At 37.0% G+C, this 7,218-nt stretch overlaps 1 long non-coding RNA gene across 1 annotated transcript; it reads right to left on the bottom strand.

Annotated features, from left to right (window-relative positions):
• Positions 1-549: 549 nt before the first annotated feature.
• LOC127961362 (uncharacterized) lies at positions 550-1,886 on the bottom strand. The gene is made up of 2 exons (XR_008154426.1): positions 1,154-1,886; positions 550-674 (listed from the first exon to the last, which is right to left on the bottom strand). It is a non-coding gene; the product is annotated as an uncharacterized LOC127961362 (long non-coding RNA).
• Positions 1,887-7,218: the final 5,332 nt, after the last annotated feature.

Below are 7,218 nucleotides of genomic sequence, written 5' to 3'. Positions count from 1 at the left end.
TTCCTTCCACTGAAAGTTAATGCAACAAAATCCATCATGCATTGAAAAAGTACAAATAGATATTGTAAAAATAATCCATATGAATTTAGCAGTTTGATCCAAACCTCTTGAGGAGACACGATCGCTTGTTGATGAGATTTTAGAGTTTTATTCACAAATAAACACTGATCAGTGCAACACAGAGGCTTAACCGTGCAAGAACCAAACTTGCATTGTACCCCATTATTTACTTTTCTTTTACAGTTTGTATATCCACAGTTCTAGTTTGGATTTCTCTAGATTGCTCAGACAGTTATTTTCCCTAATGCAGACATGCAGTGTGTTCAAGCACATCTTTTTGGCCTAGAGACAGGCAATGAGAGGCGACAGTTGGCACCTTGTTAAAGTTTCATTCTTAGCAACCAGTCATTGCCTTCTAATTTTTAAAGATAATGTAGTTAACGGTTAGGTTATTAAAACTTGGCTTTAGGACCATGTTTGTTGATCCAGGGCCAACAGAAGATTTCGATCCAGGAACACATCCTACTCTACAAAGTCAGAGTCACTGCACACATTATAAATAAAATCTTTATTGCAGTATTCCTAGTTAGGACACAATTATTTTTCCTTTCCCTTAAATGGAACTCATCATTGTGAACCCATATTGCTTTGCTGCTGTTCCTTTATATCTTGTTCTGCAGTAGAGAAAATGCTTGTTAGACAATAATGAGTTGTTTATTCATTAGTGTTTCCTCGTTTGCTTACTCTTTTTGCTCAACATTTCTTAAAATACAGTACACAAACGCATCCCAGGGGGCTAAGATTCCTCTCCTCTGACTGCGATTGGTGTTCGGTCTAATTTATGGGCCTGTTTATTCTCTTCAGCCCACTAATGCACTCTTGTCATGCACGCGGAAGCTAAAGCTGGAATTTCTTTGGAAGTGTTACACAGCAAAAGCTATAAACGGCCCAGCAGAATGGATTGTCAAATCCCCTTCCAGATTCCAATACTTGTGTAGCCGGGTGTCCCTGTCACTAAATTAGGCTTCCGTTGCCAAATAGGGAATTATGTTGATTATACATTGACTTTCATGTTTACATTCTCAAAAATGTGTCTGCGCTTTATTCCTTGTACATTTCCAAGTCAGTCATCTGCTGTGAGGATATCCCTTACCAGGTGAACTTCAGCTTGAGGGTGTTGTTTGCTTCAGCCATGTTTGTCAACCAGCTTTAGAAACAGCATAAACCTGGCATTTCATGTTGGTCGTAGCTGGTCGTTTCATCAAGGTGAACCCATGATCCACCTCCATTAAAGGTGTATAATGAAAGGTCTCTCATTTTCCCCTTATTCTGAGTTCTGCGTCTCTTGTCATGAACAGTTCAGTAGTGTCCTTAAAATAACCAAGAACCCTCGTTTTAGAGATATTAGACCACACAGAGACCCTTTCACCAAATTAGGCTCTGCGCTGCTGTTTGGCATGTAAAGCTTTAAAGCCTGAAGCTCTTTAAAAGTATCTGATGGCTGACAGCCATTCTGAGGCTCGCATATCTCACTGACTCGACCTCCAATGGCGAAGCCAGTCCAAATATATTCGTGCTGACGCATTCAGAAGTGTTTTTTAAAAAGACAGGCCAATTCATTTGCTTCTGGGATAAAAAACATGAATTTAAAAGTAACTAAATCTTGCTTTCAGCCAAAACTGTCAATTTCTCTTACACTTCTGTACAAACCTGGCATGGATGCAACCTGGCATGGATGCAATACATGCAAGAACCAATGAAGTGTGTGCAGTTTCTTACACAGCAAGAGCCACAAAATAAAAAAGAATCCATTATAATCAGTGATGTCGCTACACTGGATGTGTCACGATGAGACACTTCCAGAAATCTGATCACATACACCCACATTTGCATACTCTCGACAACAGCACAAGTGGATTTAAAACTTTCACTTTGGTACGTTGAGTGTAGATCGCCTTTACCTGTTGGGGTGTGATGCGACAAAAGTCACATTCTGTGAAAACATGGTTTATTCTTGACATTAAAAAATGTAATATTGATTTTGTGTTAATACTACACACGTGATAATAGAGTAAATAATCCAATTCTAATAAATGGTTGACACTCCAGCACAGTAGGTGGCAGTATTGGCTGGTTGCCACCTGTCATAAAACAGGAAAAAGAAGACACAGTGTGTATTTACTAAATGCAGTGCAAAAATCATGTCAACTGAGATATAAGACGAAAGCAATATACTCGCAACTGACGACAGTTAGCACACCAGTTTGCTAAAGGCAAGAAATATTTGTGTAAAAGTAACCCTTTAAGTATCAAGTTCTACAGTAGCTCTAGTTGACTTGATTGCAAATAAATGCACAGACACTATTTAAAATAAAAAAGAGATGACACACACTGTTTTCCTAATGAATGTTGTTCAGTTGCTTTGACGCAATGTATTTTGTATAAAGCACTATATAAATAAAGGTGACTTGACTCTAGTTACTTGTTACTGTTTTGTGATAACACTAGTTGTGCTGACCTTTTGGCTAAATAGTTTTTACTTGTAAATATATGTGTCCAATAAATCTCTAGACTTGTTTTTCTCACCAACTGAGCTGTCAAAACCTCTTTCACAGGAGCCAGCCAACCACTGAGCTAAAAGAGGAGATTCTTGAAGACATTTTTGTGAGACTGGTAAAGAAGCATTGTCTGTGTTCACATGTCTTTTCAAAGAGTGAGCAACCACACAACGTTTCTGGACAAAAGACAGAGACACGCACTCTTTCTTCTTTTGAAAGGTTGTTTTTTTCTTTTCCCACAGAAACCTCCACAGGTGCTGACATCATCAAACCTCCACACGTTACATGATGAAATGGCTGTGTTTGCTGTGAAACTGATATTAAGGTCTGTTGCGTGCCTGGAGAAATGCATTTGGACTTTTCCGTGACAATCCACAGCGTTATCTGATGCAGTCGGTTTAAGAGAGCTGTGAGAGAATGATGTGCTGTCAGAAATCGAGAGCCTTGAGCATCTAGGAGTCTGCTGACCTGCTTGGCCTTCAGGTCACTTTATCTCTTGAGTTTGAATTATGTTGCTCATCAGTATGAGAACCACCCAAAACCTTCTTCTGTTTTTCTCCTCATTCTCTTTGAATTTGTCATCAGTGTTTGAACTGAAGTGGGGCCGGTAGCTCCTGGACCCACGGTACGAGTTAATGGACCACCCATATTAGCCAAGGAATTAAACTTAGGTTAAAAAAAAAATAAAATGTTAATTATATTAGTGATTTGTAATTCTGAAATTAAAACCATTCTCATCACATAAGAGGTATTTTAAACGGAAAAAAAAGACTCACTTGAATAGGATTCCCAGATAAACAGCGAATGTCCTTACATATTTGACTAAAAATCTTTAAAAAGATAAATAAAGGACAAAACATTTTTTAAAGTAATGTTTGAGGATTGTTCTAATAACTTCGTTAATATTTGATATATGTTTATATATCAGTAAAGAAAGAAAGAACAAAAAAAAAAAAGAAACAAATAAGCGATCAGATGAGAAATATGTAATGTAATGCGTAACTTTTTACCTGGGTCGATACTTCATTATAAGAGAAAATTAGGCTAAGACTTGGTACCCCCAAGAGCTCTCTGACTAAAATAACCATGGTTTGTCATCAGAACAGACTTCAACAAAGCAGGAGAGCTTTTAGCATGAGGAGTCCAGAAAAAAATCCCTCTTGTCAATGAAGGTAATGTGAGCGTGTTATGCTGACACAGCAGAAAGGAAACTGCTCTCAGGAGACTGAATCAGATGACAGTGAGGACACTACTAGACAACAGTGAGACACAGTGATTCCCAGACATACACATACAAATGAAAAGAAGGGAGGAGGAGATAACGGTAACCCTTCCATTAAAGGTCTTGTTAACCTAGGGCATTACGGTAATTTACCGCCTAACTGTAAAGTGTCTGTGTATGCCTGTGTAAGTGATGTTTGTTTGTGCTGACTGAGATATTGCATTTTTGCTTTGAGTGCAGGGGAGGGATGGTGATGGAGGGGAAGGGAGGACGGTTGACTTAGTATCATTTATGATTAGAAGAATAGTACAATACATTGCTGAACAAAAAAATAAATAATAATATATATATATATATATATATATATATATATATATATATATATGTGTGTGTGTGTGTGTAAGTTTTTTGCATAACATTTGCAATAAGAATGTCTTGATCAAACTGGGCTGCTAAACTACCTTGGGCCAGCAAATAAATAGAAACCAAATTACAATAAAAGTCTGACATCTTTAAGCATGACATCTTTATTTTTATTTTTTATAAACTTCAGAGACCGTAACGAAATACATATACTTAAGTACACTTTTTGAGTGTCTGTAGTTTACTGTATTATTTTATTCTGTTAACTTATGACTTCAACTTCACTACATTTGAAAGTTAAGTTAACACCAATAGAAATGAAACAAGTAAGTTGATAATATATTATCATTATAATATAATATATATAAGGAGTCTGACAGCAGTCAGTGCTCCACACAGAGATCTGATTTCATCACCATCAGTATGTCTGGAATAACATGAGGATACAGAACAAACTGAGACAGACTCAATCCAGAAGAACTGTGTTCCAGAAGTCTCCAAGACACTTCAAGAAACCTGCAAAGCTACAGTACTGTTTAAAGTTTTAGGCACTTGTGAAAAAATGCTGTAAAGTGAGGATGCCGTCAAAAATTATGTTGTAAATAGATTTTATTAATTAACTTCTATTAACTTAATTAAATAAACATTTGGTGTGACCACACTATGCGTTAAATAAAGCTTTTTTTTCCCTAGATGCACTTGTGCATAGTTTTTCAGGGAGCTTTGCAGGCAGCTTTCTTGAAGTGTCTTGGAGAATTTGCCACAGTTCTTCTGGATTGAGTCTGTCTCAGTTTGTCTCAGTTTGTTGTGTTTCTTCATGTTATTTCAGACAGACTGATGATGGTGATATCAGATCTCTTTGTGGAGCACTGCACTGGCTGCTGTCAGACTCCTTGTGCAAACAAAAATCTTATGGATTATAACAATTAATGGTAAAAAATTATATTTGGAAATGTAAACTGATATTTACAACTGACACACTACAGGAAAAGATAGAAATAACTGACTTAAAACCATTTTTTGTTGGTAAAAATACTAGTGGCCTAAGACTTTTGCACAGTACTGTATGATTGCACCGACCATGATACCAGTCGAGTTGATGATATGAGTTTCGTGAAACAACACGCTATGGGTTTATTTTAGTCCATCTTAGTCAAGTTGGTTAGGGCTGGTAGATCACAGCACCCATCTATCATGTTCAACAAACCATCTTCAACAGCTGCTATGACCTGATCTTTCCACACAGGTAGCACATATTCTCTATCCTTGACGCTCATACATGCAGATTTCGTTTCAACACTCGTTGGCAGGATGTGAGGGCAGAGAATGGGGAAAACCCAGTAGAAGTTAGGTCATCTGTGGGGCCTGAAGTAGAACAGTTGTGGTTTGATGGTGGGTGGAGGGTGGAGGGTACTGGGCATTGAAAGATGATGTCACTCACCACATGGCACAAAAGGATGTTTTGACAATATTTAGGTTAATTGTGCCAAACAACCTGGCAATGAAGAATGACCTCAGAGCAAAGGCGACGTGGCAAATTATGTCACCATGGTGCAGCATCACAGAGACCCTAATAAAACTGAAACATGAGGACCAGTGGTACAGAGAGAACTGCACCCTAATTTAAAGTCAGCCCTTATTAAGAGGAGAAGAGACAGCATGCTTTCTTTCCTTAAATATCTGCTAAAGAAGCTGACGTGGTGATCGGTTGCAGGAGGAGACGTAGGGCACTGATGTCATCAATATCACCTAGACACACTGTTGCATTAACAATACCTAATTAAATACTGGTTCATTTTCTCCCCTTTTCTCTCTCAAATATATGCATACGCACAAAACATGACTTGACTAGAGTGCTAAATTGCAAACATATCCACATCACTGTGATCGAATGCTTTCTTAAAGGGGTAGTTCTTCCAAAAATTTTAAACTGCTGTTCATTTACTTAGTCTTGGGATATCCACAATGAAGTAAACAGTAAATGTTATTAAAGCCATTGGTAAAACCCTAATAGCCACAGTCACGTTAAGAGCCAAGAATGCATAAACAGGCAATACAAAATAAATACCCCTGACTCCTAATGATATCTTGAGGTCTTATGAAGTAAAACAACTGGTGTGTGCAAGAAACTGAACATTATTTGCAACATTATTACCTGTAATACATGACAACTTTCATTGCTGTGTGCTAATTTTGTTATTGAGAAGAAAGCATGCAGCATATCCAACCCTTGTATTTTTTAGTATTACTAGTATTATAGTGAAATACTTTTAATCAGGCAAGACAAAGAACAGGGATTTAAAACAATTCTGAGAACCTGACCCATGAAAACGAAATTCGATTTTGGAGAATGTAGCCACCCACTAATAGCATCTGTGACCATTAAAACAGTACACGCCCCACAATGTCCCTTCATGTTTCAGTAGAAAACGTATCAGCTAAGTAAGGAAAACTACAGTATGTTCATCATTCTTTAAAAATCTGTGCATCTTTGCTTTCATATTTTTGACATTTTATAATCTGTGCATCTTTGCTTTCATATTTGTGACATTTTATAATCTGTGCATCTTTGCTTTCATATTTTTGACATATTTTATAATCTGTGCATCTTTGCTTTCATATTTTTGACATCTTTTATAATCTGTGCATCTTTGCTTTCATATTTTTGACATATTTTATAATCTGTGCATCTTTGCTTTCATATTTTTGACATATTTCATGAGATATTTTACAGAGTGCACACAAAGAGCTTCTTGTTATGTGTTACAGTTGACATGAAAGAAAATCTATTTTTACTGTAGTGTGAAGGCTAACATACACAGAAAATAAATATTTACATTTTATTAAAATATTTGCAAGAAAATTATTAAAGAAGTAATGAAATCAGGCCACATAGGTGTTTCTTCTGGCAGTAAATCTGCATTCCTGTTTGGAGAGGTCTAGCATGTGCACTGTGGAGTGTGCTTCTGCAATTATACTCATCAAAATCAGAAACCTCCTCAGAGACAATACACAAAGCCTCTCATATGCAACTCACGGCCCTCCAATCATGTTAGATGCCAGCATTCGAAATGA

This window comes from Carassius gibelio, chromosome B7, assembly GCF_023724105.1.
Source record: "Carassius gibelio isolate Cgi1373 ecotype wild population from Czech Republic chromosome B7, carGib1.2-hapl.c, whole genome shotgun sequence".
Classification (NCBI taxonomy): Eukaryota; Metazoa; Chordata; class Actinopteri; order Cypriniformes; family Cyprinidae; genus Carassius; species Carassius gibelio.
The sequence above is the reverse complement of the archived record's forward strand: the minus strand, read 5'-3'. Positions and strand labels throughout refer to the sequence as shown.